Genomic DNA, 18722 nt, shown 5'->3' on the forward strand with positions numbered 1-18722 from the left:
GATCCGTTTTCCTTCCTCCTTCGCGGGGGTGGGCGGCCGCGAGGGAGAGACTCCGCTGCGACGAGTGACGTAATTGTTATTTTACGCGTGTGTGCATGCTCGATAAATGACGATGCTGATAAATACGGCGGTGAGGTCTGCGGGTTACGCGAGGGCCGGCGCGACGTATACATACGCGCCATTAAATTTAGCGCTCAAGGAAGAAACGCGGCGGACAGAGCGGGTGGCGAGGGGATCTGAATCATCGGGCGTATGTATAGCAACAAGTTTGACACGCCACGTCAAGCCGCCGCGCTGGAAGTATTACGGAAACGGCCGGAAGCAGGGCGCCCGAATACTTTCTGCCCGCTTTCTGTTTCGAGCGAACGCGTGCGCACGTGCAACGATCGCTTCCGCAGCGAGCGACGAGCTAAGTATAGACGACGCTGGTCGGCGGCATTGTTATTGCTTGCGCAAACGGTGGCATTGCCTCGGCCCTCCCGGGGGTCTGGTGTTTATGAAGGGTCCGCCGACGCGCGGGCCGAGTTACGGCCTCAGGTGTACTCGGATATTACGACTCCGGGCCAAGTCCGATCGGCAAACGAGCGCGCGCCCGTCGTAAATGCCCGCTCTCGTACATATCGCCGACGCGGGGCGTTTAGCGTCGCGTTTACAGGAACCGATGCCAATGAATGAAAATCGCCGTCCCGGAAGAAGCTCCCGGCCATCCCTTCGCGATGCGCGGGCTCGTAAAACTCGGCCCTTGAGGTGGAATCGTCGCTACGGGATTCGCATAACTCTTTGCGTTTCGCCGTACCGGCGGAATAGATTTACGCGCGATCGGGCCGGCGCGCGACTTACGCGTATTACCTACGCGGGCGTTACGTAACTTTGTGTAACTTCTCGTGCCGAGATTGCGATCCGGACGAGCCCGTGATGAGTTCAAATTAGTGTAATGTGCGACGAAAACTGAGAGATTCCCCGGACTTGGTGCGCGCTGATCAAAGTGAAATTCGCGAACTCTTGACGAGCATCTGTTTAAATATCATTTCGGCCCTATCTTATCAAAACACGGCGGGAACGCGACAGAAGCATGAATATGTCAATGGTGAGGCAAGTCAAAGGCAGCTGTTCACGTATACGCTAGTTAGCTCGGCTATATCGCGATACAGGAAAATTCGCATGACGGTTCTAAACTCGCTTCATTAAATCTACTTTAAATTAATGAATGTGAATAAAAAGCGAGCTTTATTTTATATCACTGTGCTTCGGTTTTATTAAATGTGCATAAGCCGCTCTTCTACTTTTATTTCCATTCACAATTTATTATTTTTTAATCTTGTTGTGTCTAGCATTATCCTAAATGTTTGCTGCTCTCTTTTTTATAAAAATATACGTACGTTTTATTTTTTAATTCCTTTTTTGTTAAATATGCACAAATATCTGCAACGTATTGAATTTAGATTTATACGTTCGTTAAAATTAAATGACCGCACGTCAATCATTCTTGCATTATTTATATATATATAAATCGTTTGGAAGAGACGTAATTAGGAGTCATCAACTTTTGGGAACTTACCGTCGCGCTGTTTCAATTAAAAGACGCTTCAATTTTAATCGAAAGTTCCGTATGACAGTATTAAAAAGAAAAAAAACAAAAAAGCAGAGAGAATTCTAGCTGTCGGACGGGGTTCCAAGTTAACGCAACGAAAAACGATATATATTTCTGTCGTCGGATTGTGGACTAAACCGCGCAATTTCGGACAGAGCGGTTTCGGTCGCGACGCATATATCACGGAAATCGGACGTGCAGATTTTTTTCAGATATATCTCGCGGGCGGCCAACACGCGGAAACCGCGTGCAGCATGCAAAAGGAGGAAAAAAAAAAAAAGCCCTCCCACCGTCGACGTACGCGCGTACGTGCGTCTGCCTCTTCATAAAGTCATAACTCAGCCGTGCCCTCCTACCCTCTTCCTCCCCCCGCGACGCACATCCCTCGGCATAACATTTAAAACGATTTCCGCTGGCAGCCGTGCCAAGACCGTAGCAGCGTTGTTTCGGGGATAGATTAACGAAACATAACGCCAGTACTCGCTACGGACTTCCAAGGGGTAGCTCAGATAATGGGAAAGGGCGTGTTGGCACCGCTCTGGCAGTTAAGCAGCATTCAGTGCCGGCGATGCCGCGGGTCGGCTCAACTTAGCCCCCGGGGGTCCGCGATCGATGGAAAATTTCGTGAGGCAGCCTTAGGCCTTCCGAGAGAGTTTACGCAACGCGACGCGAGCTAGGGACGCTCGACTGTAAAAAAGTATATTTAGGAGATACAATGACGATCAATCACGGGGAAAGGGAACGTTATACGGGGCCGAGTATCACGTGCCATGGGCGCGATAAATGTCCGGCGAAAATATCCCGAACGTCCGTGAGATATCGTAACTTTCTAACATTCTGCGAAGGAGAGCCGCGTCGAGTTAGCTAGCGGCAGGGGGATAACGTCCGGCGTTATTTACGACATTACTTGCCATAAATATGGAGGGAAAAAAGAAAAGACTCTGGGCCACGCGCGCCCGCGCGCGCGCCTTGTCCGGATTATACGATTATGACGCTCCATTTTTTATCCTCCCCGGCCTTTCCGCGCGCTCTTAAGAGCCGCCGTCCGCGACTCGGGCAAAGGCGTGAGAACGGCGCAGCCTCCGAGCTCTTTCCCGTCCCGGTAAAACGTCGATTTTTTACTATCGGGGAAAAGGGTGTAAGAACGCGCGCGTCCAGTCCTGGCATTTTGCAGGGGATTCCGCACGGAAAGTCTGATGATACATCGCGGACTCCGTCGCGTCAGTGCCATCCCCGCGATCCGCCGCTCCTTCCGTATACCCGTTTCCCTTCACCTCCGAACGGACTCCCGGCGTTAAGAGATTAACTCGTCACGCCGGACCCGTTTTAATATCCCGAATCGCCGATGCCAGTCGGAGGAACGGCATACGGCGATAAGTATCTGTTACCGTCCAGCAGGAGTTTTTTTTTTTCTTTTCCTATTTTTTTTTTTTTTTTATTATTTTGCACGCGTCCCGATGGAAAATTATAGCGTCCGCTGTGCGTACGCCCGCCGGCCGTTCCATGCACGAGGCGCAGACGGAAATCGGTGTCTAAATAAATCGATATTTCGAAGTCTCGCCCGCAGAGTTGGAGCCGCTCCAACGGTCCCGCGGCAAAACGAATGCACCGGCGTCTCTCGACAGCTAATTCACGCGTATCGTATTCCGTAATGCCGAACAATTTCGGGTTACGAATGCGCTCGCAGTTCGAAGCGTCGCCCATACGCTGCACGTCGATGGAACTTTGCGATTAAGAAAAATATATCGCCGGGCGACCGGTGTCACGCTCGCGAGGCCGGGCGCTCGCGGCAGGCCGGGCTAACGAGAGAGCGCTTATTAAGCGAGACCGAGATAAGATTTCCGCTGCAAGAGCCGGCCCCGCGACACGGAATGAAGTGACATTAATGGAGTATAATTGGTCGAAAAGTAGGTAAACCGCTTGCAGTAAAAGCTGTAAACACTTACCCCTGGTAAAGTCCGCTTCTCATGCAGAGCGTTCTGCGCGCTGATTGCGCTGTCACGGCTGTAGTAGGTGAGGAACGCACAGCCTGGAAAAAGGAAAGGAAAACTGAAGTCTTATCACTTTTGAGGATTAATTCACGGTGATCGTAGAATCCGCGGGAGTCCTACGTGTCCGTTTATCGCGAAGGCGAATCGCAAAAGCGTCGCGGGCACGCGACGATTCGACCGGGGTAACCACTTAAAGAAATATTACGATGTGCCCGCGGAGGCGAGGCTTATCGGCGCGACGTAAAACGTATAAAGCTCTTTTTTTTTTTTGCGCGCGGCCGGAGATCCGTCGAAATAAAAGTTTTATGCCGCTTTCGCGTCAACTCGCGCGAGGCCAGCGAGGTCCGCGCCGCGTCTAAGGTCGATCGCGGATAACGCGATCCTTTTCCGTTCACTGCGCGCCGCAATCACGTGACGCGGGCCAATGTGTTATCGCAATTAGACAGGCCGGCGGTAATTTCTCGCCGCGTAATTGCCAGGCCAACACATTCGCGAAACTTTTTACGCCGCGATCACACGCGGGGGAGGAGGAGGAGGGGTCCCCGAACAGAATTCGCACAGGTCTCGGGAGCAAACGCACGCTTTTCCCGGCGATGACAATGACGTGCTCGCTGCCGCGCGGTCGCCGTCGAAAAACCGGCCCGCCGAGATTTCGGCCATTGATTTTGTCAACAGCGGAAGAATAATTTCTGCGGGGAACGTCCCACGGGAATTCATCACTCGCGCGCGACACGCTTCGATTCCCGCGGCCGATACAGGGCCACTCGTAAAACACGTCGCCTAATCGCGGCTCGTGGCGCACGTTATGCTAGCTCGGCTACGCTATCATCTTCGTCAGATAGTAATATCGATGTAGCGGCCCACCCGCGCTCGCCAACGTCGCTCTCTCTTTCTCTCTCTCTCTTTGCCAGCTCACGCGAACCCGCGCAACACTCTGGGAACGTTATCTCACGGTTGATATAAATAGCTCCAATATTAATCGTACTTCAGAAGTTCATACGCTGCTTATCCGCCACCGTAAAATCAAAGTGCGACAACATTAACATACAGCGCTGCTACGACGTCCCGCGATCTCCGCGGCGCGGCGTTCATAAATTTCAAAACGACGCTTAAGATCGCGCAATTACGCGAAATTCTCGCTCTTAATTTTAATCATTGGACACTTTTAACGTCGCGAATATGATTTATTTTCTATCTGTTTCTTCGCGGCCAGACAAATTACAGCGTAATAAAGTTTTATAGCGCGCCTCGGTTGCGTGCGACGTGGCCGGCTTCCTCCACATGCATACGTGCGCCGCGGCGCCTATAAAGATACGCGCGGCCGCCGCCTGTGTGCCCGTATAAATTGCCGAGCTCACTTAGCCGGCCAAATTTATTCCAATCCCGTAATCCACGCCTATTCATATAGATGCAAATCGGAGAAACGTGTGCCAAATTCGTACGCATCCTTCTGGAAACGAGGATATCTCGCGAGGGAAGAACGGCCTATACGTAGTCCACTGTACGTACCGCGCCGAGAATGAATTAATCCTTCTCCAGCAAAGAGAAAGGTCGGGGGGGATATGAGAAGCGCGATCTGAGTAAGGGCTGGTGTAATGCAACGCATTGTCGCGGTCCCACTGGAAGCCAACATTCGGGTTTTCGAACGTGCGCCGTACGAGCATTACGATACGCGACGTACTGGCTCTCGTCCTGGCCATTGTGAATTATTAAATGCCCGAATTAAATGCCGCGCTCGGTCATTAAACTGGCATAAGTTACACTTGCATCTAGCCCCCGCCGATGAAATATTAAGCCGGAATTCTAAAACGATGAATATATCACGGCGACTCTATTATACCCGCAATATCCGTTCGCTCGCGATCTTCCACACCACTTTGCACTATGTCATGTACCACGTACGCTCGTTTATAAAAGGAGAAAGAGAGAAAGATACAGAGAGAAATTTATCTCTTTTTTTCTTTTTATTTTTTTTTACTATCAATTCGAAAATTATGTCGTCTTATCAATATCTCGTATTTATTTCGCTTCCATATTGGAAAGATCAACGAATTATCTGTAAGTTACATTTCCATCGACATACGGCGCGACTCAAGATGTCTGGGGAAATGAAGCTATGCGGGTCGGACCCGTTTCATCTTCCTGCAAATAATTTAATCCTGGCTAAGTACATATTTATGTCTGTACATAGGTAGGTAACGCGTAAGTAGCGAAGGGCTGAACGTGTATATAAGCGAAGTACATAGTCTAAGACTATATTCGCTGTTCTATGTAATAGGGACGTCGCGTCATGCTGCTTCTAGTCATTAAAATTAACAAATACATATTTAAAAAGCTAAAAAAAAATAGGACGCGATTGCATATTAATTCTCCTTTCGAAGACACATATTTTTGATTACCAGACTTTGGGGAGGTGTGCTTTAATTAATATTCGCAACGATCGCGAGCTTCGTTCGCCCTTATTTAACATGTTTTTAACACCAATAAAACTCCTAGCGACGATATTTAAAAAAAATTGTTACTCGGGACGCTCTGTATACTGCGCGGGTAAAGTAGTTGAAATTGGACGTGGCAGTGCATCCAAGACGCTTCTGAATATCCGAGGACTTTCCTTGGAGATTTTCCGGGCGTAGTATTTAATTTGGTCGTTGTAAGAAAAAGTAGCGGACGGATAGAGCAAAGGGAAAAGTAAAGAGAAGGAAAAATAGAAAAGAAGCGAGACAGGATGAGATAAGGAACCAGAAAGAAGTCCGAGATAAAGAGAAAACAGGGAGAGAGAAAGAGAGAAACGAGGGGGTCTTACTTGCGACGAAAACGTTTCGGCAGCCTTTACCGAGACTTAATAACTTTGTAGATGGACTATTTTTACATTTCTACCATTCGTGACTTTCAAAACCCAGATTTAAAGTAAGCGCCGCTGTGAGTGTCGCGCTTTGAATAAAAATTGCCTTCAATGGGAGCATTTTACGTTAATGCTCTGCTCTTTCCGAGTCTTATTTATAATGAAGAAAACGGGGCGAAGAAAACAGAACAAAAATACTGAGGAAGGCGAAGGTTAGCGGTAATTTATTAATAATTGCAATCGAGTTAATTAAATGAACTGTTCGGTACACGACGGGTTTTGAATCGTTCCTCAAGCCGACTGATCTGAACCTTATTAATAATTAACATTTAATTTAAAGATATTTCTCTGATTAAAAAAAAAAAGAAAATATTTTATTTATATTTTACCATTAAATCAACGGAGAAATGATGCCTCCGTAGGGTGTTTAATCATTTTTCTGACATGATTCAGTAGAATCGTCGATTTGGTTATTGATTGACTGAACTGACCGTCTATTTCTATCCACTGTGGGTCAAAAGCATTTCTCAAAGGCCGACAATCTTTGACCGAGTTCCGCCTTTGATCGGATCCGGAACAGAGGTTTGCGACGAGAACGATTTCACAGGTCGTATGACACTGTATCACACAAGCCCGATGAAAAGCCCCCAGCAATAATTCTAGCAAAGTTAGGTGAAGTTTAGGCACGATTTAAAGAGAAAAAAAGAAAATAAGAAAAAAATATAAAAAATATTAAATACAAAAATACAATAAATTCCATTCGTCATTTGTGATTACAAAAAAAATCGAGAACTCCGATCGATTTCCTTTTAACGAGAAATTAACTGTCCGCCGTGAGATCAACTAATACCTTTTGCGATACTTCCCGCGGCGAAAGTCACAAACAATTGTCGCGCGGGTTGACGGCACGAAACGGCACGGAGAGCGGGTTCGTCGTTCCGTTTCGTGCGACCACTTCACTTATGCGCACTCGTCGGCTTTATGGACCGCGACTATGCAGTTACGGTGGCGCGAATCTTCTTTCCCGCTTCCTTTCACCTCGCCTTCGCGGGATAACTTCAAACTGTTCCGACGTTACGAGGCTAACTTTCGCGAAGTGTTGAGGAGAATAGAATTAACTCGACGTCTGATAATAGCGCGGTTGCTAATCGCCGAGAACAGCCGACAAAGACGAAATAGGAACGGATGAATATTCATTCGCGATCAGGTACGCGGAAGTCTGAGCGTGCGGTCTCGTAATGTATGCATCTGTGACGTGCGTTCCGCGGCTCGAACGGCGGTCGAAAGTGAGATGTCCCCGCGAATCGAACGAGCGGGGGTGGTTGCCGCCTTCTTAAAATAGAAAATATTCCTCGCCGCTGGTCCGCCGAGCGGATGCAGCAGGCGCGTGATACATGCCGCGGGGGAGGAACAAACCCCCGTTATCGATATTCAAAAAGCCTGTTTTCGACCCGGGGTACGTCCGGTGTGTTTGACGATAAACGCCGATACACGTCCGCGGACGTAGAGCGTCAGCCTTCGTGGAGCCGGGCGGGCTACGTAGCTGCGGTTATTTGCATATTTCAATTTCCTCTGCGCAACAGCGAGGGGGTGCCGTCGACGTGCGACTGAAATACACGAACGCTGAAATACTCGTCCACCCTCGCGCGCGCACACATCCCTCGCGCTCTCCATCTTTTCGCTTCGGCGTGCGTTCGTGGGCGGCCCGTCATTGTCTGTGTGCGCGCGGCGGTACATCGCGAAGATTCAGCGGAGAAAATTTCGTTGTCACGGACAACCATTACCACGACGGGATGTGTAAGTACGCACACCAGCGCGGAGTACTTTCGCGAGGCGCGCCGGTGTACCTATGGCGATGCACGAAGCCGCGATACATACGTCCCGGTGGCGATGTGTGCGTACCGTCAGTTAGAAGCCCTTCTCGTTCCGCCACCGTCGCCGCCGCGGCTGTATTATCTGCGTCCCATTATAAAAGTCATTTCGCAGGACACTCTTCTCTGTCCATTGTACCGGTGCATTTCAATTTTCGCCCAAGATGCAAATTCCACCGTCGCGCGGCTCGCGGCTCGCCGGTCCCGATGGCCGGAACGACGATTTCCGTATACTATAACGGGTGATGTATGGGTGCGGTCGGTGGGTGAGTCTGCTGGAGGCTCGTTTCGTTTCAATTCATTAGGAGAACCGTAAAACCCTCATTCCCCGGGCTGCCTAGTACCTGGTTAAGAGCAATTTGGTTGGCGCGACGCGCTCTTTCTTCGACTCGACGGTCGGGGGGGAAACTTTTCATTCCTGTTCACCGTGTCACTTGGGAGCTTTTACTTTCCAATTTTCGACAAGCAGTGCCGGGCATGATTCGAGGGCTAAAAGAGTTCGTTCTAGACACCGTTGGATTTAACTTTCGCGCGTTTCTTTTCACTTTTGGGATCTTGAACTTCGAACAATAGATGCAACTTAGTTCAAAACAAAATTTAATTTTCCATCTCCTTCCTTATTCGAAATTTTTTGCGAATGCCATTTATTTTCACTTGCAACTTCTATTACATTTTCGTGTAACAGCAAAGAGAAAAAAAAAAAAAAAAAAAAGAAATTCGATGTGCGAACTTTCAATGAACCAATATCGAGAGTGAGATTATATTACCGTATTTGGGAGAACGAAAAAAAAAAATAAAAAAACGCGGGGAAACAAATCGGTAAAATTCTTTTCGCAGTATTCGAGATTACTCGAATGAACGACGTGGATACGCAAAGCCCACCCCGCCGCGAAAGGTACGGACCGATATGGGGCATCGGCGGACATCCGACAGGAGAGGCGCGAGAGGAGAACGGCGACTGTCGGAAAGTGAGCGAGAGAGAAAGGGAGATCTCGTTGTATCGATCGGCGTCATAAAATCCATTTTATGACTTGGACGCTGTCCAGTGACTGGTGTATTAGCCGTCGCATTGCCTCGCAAATAAAACGCTCTTCTACTCTTGAACCCCCTTTAACCATCTCGCCTGGCCCTCGTCGACGTCGGACGATGCCATCAACTCTCGTTTGTATCTCTCATCTCGCTTTCTCTCTCTTTATCTATACGTCCAGCCCACCTTTCCGCGATACACGTCGACAGGTTTATAGGCAAAAAGTTCCACGAGCTAGACGGTCCACCTTCACGGTCTCGTGCCTCTTAAGGTTTTGTCAGCCTCTTTGCGTACGGTTCACAGCCGCGAGGAAAGAACCCACCCATGATTATCAGCTCGCGTTTTCCGAGTACGACGCCTAGTTCGACGACGCGTTTGCTTTTACTTGGTTCAACGTAAAAAGGACCACGACGAAGCGAGAGGTTTCCCTCCGCGATCCCTTCGGATCGCTGTAACGGTGACCTTTTCGTATAATGCGCGGGCACTCTTTTATTTCTCGCGTGCTCAAACAATCGCCCCCGCCGGCTGGTGTGCATTCCCGATTCGCTCAAGTATTGTTGCAAACATTAATAACGACTGCATTGCGCGCGATGATCAATACGGCGGAGATTTCGCGGCGTCATTGTAAAAATTTAACTTTATAATATTCGCGCGACACGTTAAACGCGAGAGGGTTAGCCGCGGTATCGCGCGGCATAATGCATTCATATATCATTTGAACTTTTTTTTTTTTTTTATCGCGCCGCTATTGCGACTTATCGGCGAATCTTTTGACACTCTATTAAGCCCCTGTATTTATATTGTATCAACCTCGTTTAGTTTTCATTTGCATGCGCGCCGTTTATTTCAGCCGATACTTATTTCAGCCGGCGCGAGTCGTACACGCCGCATCAACGCCCGGGCATCGACGTAACAACGCGGGGAGGATCGGTCGGCGTGTCGGCACGATGGTCATTCTCGTAAATTGGCTTCGCACGGGCCTCGAGGATCGGAGCGGCCCCACGTGCACACTCCGGCATGATAATTAATCTCAATTGAATTAATTAGATTTGGCCCGCTGAAAACTGAGCGCCTACGGGATGGCGCGAGTCGGACGGCGGCGGGCGGTACGATAATTTAGATTCGCCTTTTTTACCACGCGTCTTTATTAGAAAGCTCCCGTTTCCCCGCGCGTGAGAAAAGTTTCCGCGCGGCGTCGATTATCGGGCGGCTTATTTCACATCGTCGTCTCACACGTCTCCGCCCGTGCCGGTGTGCGCGTGCAAATCTGAAACTTCGTCGCGACACATGCAGATGACTATGCGCATACCCGATGACAAGCTGTTTCATTATCTAGAATCAGTGAATTGTTCCTCCGCTACTGAATGTATAACTGCTTCATCTGCAATTTGCACGAGGCCGCGCCGCCACTCGACGCTTCGCTGTCAAGCTAATCGTAAGCCTTATCGTAATTGCCTGCGCCGTTAGACGCGACGCGACTACCGCGTGAAGGAAGAGGCGCGCAGGAATCGCGGCACAATCGTTATGCCTCTCGCGTTAATTACTCCACATAGCGAGACGAAGTATATGCCGGTGAGAACAACTTTTTACCAACTTCTTTAAATATTCCGTGGATATAATTCAATTATATTAAAACGTTTCATTTATCTGAAAGCTATGTGAAACCGAATTAACTCTTTGTATTTTCGACGTCGCGGCGGGCTAGACTGTCCCAGTTTGAGAATAGATGCCTCAAAAGCTCTTATCTGATAGCGGAGACTAAATAAACAGCAGACGCAATAGTTAAGCCCGCTCATTAAACTTGACCGCTATTATTTACCGCGGAACGTGTGCATTCACTCGTCGCCGGGGGCGACATAGTTTTCCCGGAGTGGACCGCGTAGCGTCGGTCGCAGATTGAATTCATCGAGGGGAAGAGATAAAAAAAAGGGAAAAAAAGAAAAAAAAAAAAAAGAAAAAAGCAAAGGCGAGTCGGGAGAAGGTTCACGCGCGAGAAATCGTCTCTCCACCCCGTCCTTGTCGCCAGGAGCTAATTCATCCTCGGGAGGCCCGCGGGGCCTGCGATTTGCCGCAGCGACGAAGTTTTCTATTCCCGCCGGTGGCCCGGGAAGAGGGATCGAAATAGGGGAGGTCACCGCGAGTCCCCAATGCAATTAAGATAAGCGCAACCGCGATGTTTATAAATATTTTCGGGCGCGGCCGGAATAGCGGGGGCGCCCGTATCTGACGTCGGGATGCGCCCGCGGCGTCGCGACCGGCCGCAGGCTACGGAGACCCCGAACTTTCAGCTGCCGCGACGTGCCCCATCCCCCGCGCTAGGGGAGCTTTTATGCGCGGGACTTAGCCCGGGTTAGGTTGGACGTCCTACGTGCGAATGAGACGTACTGCGGTGCTCGAGAGATAACTGCGCGAGCTCTGGACGCGCGCGACGTGCCGCATGAAAAATTGTAAGTGCACGCAGCGCACCTCGCGCCTCTCTTACTCCCTCGTTCTCTCGTTCGCGCGACGTGACTCCTCGGGGTGAGAAAGACCCACCCGGGAGAGCAGAGGGAGCGAGAAGTGCTCATACCAGTGCATTTCTCGCCATCGTCACGAAACTGCGTCGTCGAAGTCCTCGCACAAGATTAAAACGTCTTGAATATCACGCTGTAAAACGGCGCCGCTTGGAATTTAAATCCTACTCCCTCGTCGGCGTAAAACGTAGTGATTTAAGAAACGGTATTGACAATCTTTTTTTTTTTTTTTTTTTTGTATCATTCGGTACGCTTAAATAATTTCTTGGAAATATAAATTAAGTAATTAAGCAAATCGCACGGTAATATCACAAGCAGCGTTTACAAATCGCCAGATAATTATTAGAGAGTGAGACGTTCGCGTAATATATTCGGACATTAGTTAAGATTGAGATTATATAAGTGTGCGAATGGATTCTCCGCACGTGAGTGTATTCAATGAGTTTAATGAATTCCGTAAGCGACAGAATCGCGCTGATAGAGCCGTGTCATAAATATTTGCCCAAACTCGGTTCTTCGGCTTTCGCGCTGCGCGTGCATGCTTACATCCATCTCCCTGTGTTGAGATAGTCAAATGGCGATCAGATAGGACCGAGAGGCCCTTTGAATAAATTCTCAGACCGATAGGAAGGCGGTCCCAAGGGGTTTGCTCGACAGTGCGATAGCCGATAATGGTCTGGTTCAGGCACCGTCCAATATTCTCGGGTTAATTACCATCGTTTTAACCCGCCGCGATATCGATGCTATTTCTTAAATCGAGCGTAGCCGACAAGAATTGACTCCGTGCTCGCGGGCTCATTTTAATCAACGCTTTCTAAATAACAATTATCTTTATACACTTAATTTCTGTGGGGCCGAATGGAAATATAACCGTGTGCTACTTTACGCCGTTCGCTTTCACCTAAATTGACCGGATTGCCGGCCGGATAAGAAGCTACGCTAGACCTTGCGGTAAATTACGCGCGTGTATATAATTTTACTTACACCTATCACGCGAGGACGGCGATAGACGAACGTTCGAATGATTCGCTCATCATTCCGGGTTATCCGGGCCATTTACGACCGCCGTTGTCTCGGACCGCGGCGAGTCCAGCCTACAATGCCGTCGTCGGCTGAACGAGAACTTATTACGATCCGTCATTTTGTCTGTTCGCCGCTCGTAACAAGCATCTTTTACGACACCACGTAAAATGGGAAGAACGATGGCGCGGCGCCATAGACGTTGATTGTCGGGGGACTTTCCTCCCACGCGCTCTCTCTCTCTCTCTATCTCTATCTCTCTTTCTCTCTCTTTATCTCTCTTCGTTGACTCCGACTGCTTCTCTCTTTCTACAGTCTACCGCCTTGAGGAAAGGAATGGCGGTACATTCTCTAACGGAGGGAAACCGCCGTCGCGCTGAACGGGCATCCGGGCCCGGTGGCAGGAAGACGTTGTTAGGGCTATTGCTCTCTGTCCGAATGAAGGACCGCTCATATTTACAAGCGACGGTGGCAAATGGTCGAAACGACGAGGGAAACTGCGGCGGGCAGCCGCGCGGACGGATGAAACACCAAGGGAACGAACCCGTCAAATCGGGCCGTGGGACTCGGCAACGGCTCGTGCTACTCTCTATCTGTTCTCCAATCTGCACCATTTTTATTCCCGGCCGTCACTAGGAGGCTGCGCCCTCGAAATTCACTCGGACGCTCTCGTCGAACGTTTCTCTCTCGTCACGCGATTTGTAGCGGCGGTGATTTCCGACGAGATAAGGCGAGAGATAGGTCCGCCGCACTTGACGGAACAAATGGTTAAACGCTTCCATCGGGATCCACCCGCGTGCGTATTCCGCGCGATGTTAACATAATTAGACACGAGGGTGTCTAATTACAGATTTTCCAAAGGCCGATATTTTTTTTTTTCACGTGCAATTTAATTAAGCGCTATTTCTCTCGGAACGCTGAGACGATTATTAACGATTTCAAGTACGTCAACCGAGCTACCTGGTTCAACTTTAATTAATTCTTCTTTACGTTGAGCTGTAAAATAAAATAAAAATCTCGCGCGTGTCAATATATATATCGCCCGCGATAAAATCTTTAACAGATTGAAAGAAAAGTTTAAAAGGACGCTGTAAAAGTTCAGGGAAAAACGAACGGTTAAACTGTGTCGGGAAGAGACGAAAATTGGAGCAAGTGTGCCTTAGGCGGACACTTTTGGAAAAGCGTGGCCTAAATAGAACGTCACTCGGCAAGATAAAGATGGTTTTGAAGACCGAGTCTTTCAAGAAAAAAGACGTCATTAAGCTACAGGCGAGTCGCAAAAAAAAAAGAAAAAGAAAAAAAAATTTATACAGATCCAAAAGTTAAGAACGACAAATATAAAACTGTTTGACGATAGTTGCTTTAATTTATCTCCGTTATAAACGCCATTCAAATTATCTGTGTACGCGTTTTTGTACAATTTTTTTTTTAAGCCGCCATGTGAAACGCACGCGGCAAAAAATATAACATGCGGATTAATATGAATGCATATATTTCTCTATCTTCCTTCTCATCGTTATTTCCGTTCGCTGCATAATGGGAAAGTGCCTAGTTCTCTTTCGCGAATTCGTTAGTAGTCGATCCGTACGGAGTGTAACGGGCGGGCGGGTTTCACGCTGCAGCTAAATAATATTGTACGTCCACCCTTGCGCCGCGCAGCGTTTTCCCTTTCCTCTTTAGCCTGTCCGGGCCACCGTTTTCCCCGTCCCTTTCTATCCCGCGCCCCGTGTTCGTATGGATATTTTTATGAATCCATCGATGTATGAACACATGCAATCGTTCGCGTTTATTGTTTTTGTCAGGCCGGCCCCGACGTCGGCCGAATTTGCATATTTTGTACCGGGCCGACAGTCCGGTCTATTGTGTCCAACCGACTGCTGAATTGCTCCACATCGAGCATAAGCTCGAACTTTTGCATGACAATAAAAGCCACAATAGTATCGAGCATGTTCGACTCGTATCGCTAACGAAAGCTCGCACAGCGAAGAGAGAAAGTGGAGGGAAGAGAGGAGCAAGATTTAGACGCCGAAACCGCAAATACGATTTCGGAATATATTTCCACCGACCGATACGAATCGTTCTGCGGTTATTTAATTATTCCCCGGGGTACTGATGTAGTTTCTAATCAAAAGCTTCTATTGCTTTTTAAGCGGACACGATTACATGTAATATAAAAAAAAATTTACCACGATCCCAGTTTTTAATTTAAAATTTGATAAGAAGATAGAGTCGCGTACTTAATCCGAGACATCGGCATTTTTACATTAATATTATTATGACATGCGATATGCCCATTTGTTCCGCGTCACGCTCCGCGTACACAGATCAATCGCGAAATGATTACGTACGTTTCAATTAAAATAAGTCATCCTGCCACTTTTATCAGCTTTACGAGCGCTGTCCGGCTCCCCGTGAATTATCTGTCGCGCTTCGCTTTCACCGTTACGATGATGTATAGGCGGGCGCATAAAAAATGTGAACGAGAGCCACGTCGGGGAGGCGATATCGTGAAAAACGAGACTTTCGGGATTGCAGCGTGTACGGACGGACAAATAGTTCGATGGATCAAGTTTTAATGACCGGAACAGCCGAGCGCCGACGCCGCTATCGAGCCATTGACAAACCACTGCGGGGCTCGGCCGCTAAAATGAATCGCGGCCGTTATTTGCGAATGCATAACATTAAAACCGTCCGCGCAGCCGAGAGCTAGCGGATGCTGTTATCGCGATAACAATAAGTTTGCAGATACGATTGTGTCCTTTGAAACTGATATCGGCGGCGATATTGATTTGCGCCCACGCGGTACCGAGGAAACTTATGTGATTGACGGAGATTTGGCAGCGCGTGCCGCTAATAGTAGTTCCCGTTTAAAAGAACGTATCCGTTACTGCAAATTTCACGAATTTCGCCTGGCAAAATAGAGGATCCGTTCGCAATTTGACATATCTATCGTCGGCGTTTCTTCGAGAACTACGCGAAAGAATTTTTTTTTTTTTTTCTTACTCCCTCGTCCGCGACATATGTCATACGCCGGCAGACTGCACGTGGTAGAGTGTCTTCGTTGCCCGGGAACATCTGCCGCGCCGGCAGATCTTGCGCCGAAGTTAGATCGAGCGTACGCAGGTGTCTCTTATACTTTGGACTTCGGGGAGTCGTTCGACGGTAATTAAAGATAAACTCGATCCGTTCGAAAGCTCGAGGAGAAGCGTTTAGCAAGCTCGGCTCTTCGGGGAAAACGTCAAGTATATTGCGGCGCGTCCGGCGCGGCCCTCGAAAGTTCCGAGTGCGAAATCAAAGGCGATCAACTGTGCCGCGGGTACGTACGGGTCTCTCGACGGGGAAGCCGACACGCCGGGCGATCGATGACGCGTGATAAAAATACACTCGAGTCCTCGGCGCGTCGTTCCGGGCGATAAATCTCGCGATTCTAGCGCAAGGACCAGATAGAGACACGTGTCCGTTAATGGCTGGCACAGTCACCGGGTGGCGATCATTGCCAAGCCAACCTACGGCCGCCTCTATCCCCCGCAGCTACGTGCACGGCTTTCCCAAAGCTCGACTTCCATTCCGGCATCTGTCCGCAGGTACCTTCACGTAGACGTGTGTATATATACCTATGTCCGCGCGTCCGCATCCAGCGGTACGTAGCCGTTGTGTGTTTGTTCCGGGCCGACGTCTTCGTGTGGGTATAAAACCGCCTCGGATTCTCTTTTTGCGGCGGCGCGAGATCTCAACAAGGTAAAGCGGACACGTTTTCCGGAATCGCTCGAGCCTCGGCTTACCCCCGTGGAATCAGATTCGACTTAAAGTGCAATTTCGATAATTCACGGCTGAAATACCGCCGCGGAATCCCAAGTCGCGCGCGGTTAGGCGACGTCGCCGCATCTTTGCGTGTCGCCGCACTTTCCGATAAGACACTTCGACAATTTCCCGACGCCTCCGTGAAAAGAAATTAATCGCCGTATAAAATCAAGATGCAAAAAAAAAAAAAAAAAAGAAAGGAAAAAAAAAGAAAAATGTATATAAGGCGATCGATATAAAAATAGAATGGCTCTATCGAATATTCGATAAGGTCAGATACATCCATACTTTATCTCGTTCAAGTAGGTCGCTCGCGCAAAACGATCCTAGTAATCTCGGAAAGTGGTAGTATTCCTTTTAGCGTATTTCTCCCTTTGACTCGCTCCACATTAGATACACAAAGCGCCGCCGCGTGAATCACGAACGCCGACGCCGAAACGCCATCGCGGAAGGGAAAGAAAATAAAGGTACTTAAATCCGCCTCATCGAAGAAGGTATAACCCACCCGTCGCTTTCGGTCGGCAAAGTTTTTCTCCCCCTGTTAGCCCCTCTCCCCCATTGGCGAGACAAGAAAAGGAATAAGCGCCTCGGACGAGGCGATATCCTCCGGGGTTTGATTTCTCCCGGGTCGCAATCCCGCTCGGCAGATTCATTGGCTCCGTTTCAATTCCGGCCAGCGGATCAAACGCCGACGTGCGGTCGTCGGGTGGCTGGCTCGCCAAGCAGGCAGAAGGGAAGCGGTGGCGGTACTTTGTGCCGTCGAAGGCGACGACGACGCCCGACGTCGACGCCGCCAGCATCGCCTCCTCCGCCGCGCCGCACCGCCGCCGTCGGTCGTCGTCGTCGCTCGCAGGAGCGATCGTCACCGTCGCGCAACGTCTAACTGGCGACGGCGACAAAGGAGAGGGCTCGCCGTCAACGACGCGACTTGGCAACTCGTCAAGAAGCTTGTAACCCTAACTGTGCCATTGTGCGCGAAGCGCTCGCTAGAAACTCCTCTCCACCCGAGCCTGCTGTTTAGAATCTTCTTTGTTTTACCCCGGAGGGGTGAGTGCCGCCACTGGAGGCGCGCGTGGCACGTTTGTCATTAACTGTTGTCCTAGCGAACCCGCGCGAATGGACCTCCGCCTAAAAAGCGTACCCGCGACCGTCGCGAAAATCCCGTTTACCTGTTTTTTTTTTTTTTTTTTTTTTTTAACGAAGTGACTGGCAGAGCCGATAAAAGAAATCGGAGTAGTGCGATATCATCCCCTCGCGAGCTAAGCGCGTTTAATGACTTCTACGGCTTCCACGGAGTAATTATACGCATTCTCGATATCGCTGTAAATATGCTTAACTGCGTAATCCGGGATCGGGAAACGAGGAGGAAGTGAAATTTTTCCGTCAAACGGCCACGCAGGCCTCCGCCGTGCAAATCGGTTATACGTAACCCGTTCGAAGCGAAATTTGTAGTCCCGGAATAGCTGCGACGACAAGTTAATCGTCGTTGCGAGACGGTTTCACCCTCCGTCGGCCAGCGTTTGTCGAAAAATGAGAGAGCGGCGACCTACGCTTTACCTGGCCGAAGCGCAGACCGGGGTGAGATACGATCGGCGATTTCGTTGTGCCAACTAGTCCGCGCGCATCGGTCGGTGCACGCGAAGTGCACACATTTAGAACAACAAGTCTTTTTGAGCAGATGGTGCGCATCGGCACTCCCATAAACAAGCCGACGCCGCGGTCTATAGTCACCGGTCTCGCTTCTTTGCTTCCCTCTTTCCTTCTCCATCCACCGATCGTCCTTTCCGTTTCTCCCGGTGCCATTTCTCTTCCTTTTTCGCCGGTCCTTCCGCCGGCCGCCGTTTCTCTTCCCTTCTTCTTCCGCCCGTTGTTCTACCACGTCCAAGAAAAGCCAATAAACCATCGAATTCCTCCGGTATATTGCGGGACTCCGGGGCTGCCGCTTGGTACCAGCAACAAGTCCCGCGTTCTTATATTCCGCGAGTCGTTCCTCCGTCTGAGCAGACGTTCGTACTTTCGCAAATTACCGGCCCGTGGTTACGTGCACGCTCGCCGCGAAAGTGGAG

The 18722-nt window shown here is 49.4% G+C and overlaps 1 protein-coding gene across 4 annotated transcripts in view; it reads right to left on the bottom strand.

Moving 5' to 3' along the window:
* Positions 1-18722, bottom strand: part of Bru3 (bruno 3) — a 535780-nt gene that overhangs the window by 488843 nt on the left and 28215 nt on the right. For all 4 annotated transcript variants that reach the window (XM_070669981.1, XM_070669973.1, XM_070669976.1 and 1 more), the window contains exon 2: positions 3538-3620. The gene's annotated coding sequence lies outside the window, so the exon portion shown is untranslated. The remainder of the gene's footprint in view (positions 1-3537; positions 3621-18722) is intronic.

Source organism: Cardiocondyla obscurior, linkage group LG20 (genome assembly GCF_019399895.1).
Source record: "Cardiocondyla obscurior isolate alpha-2009 linkage group LG20, Cobs3.1, whole genome shotgun sequence".
Taxonomy (NCBI): domain Eukaryota; kingdom Metazoa; phylum Arthropoda; class Insecta; order Hymenoptera; family Formicidae; genus Cardiocondyla; species Cardiocondyla obscurior.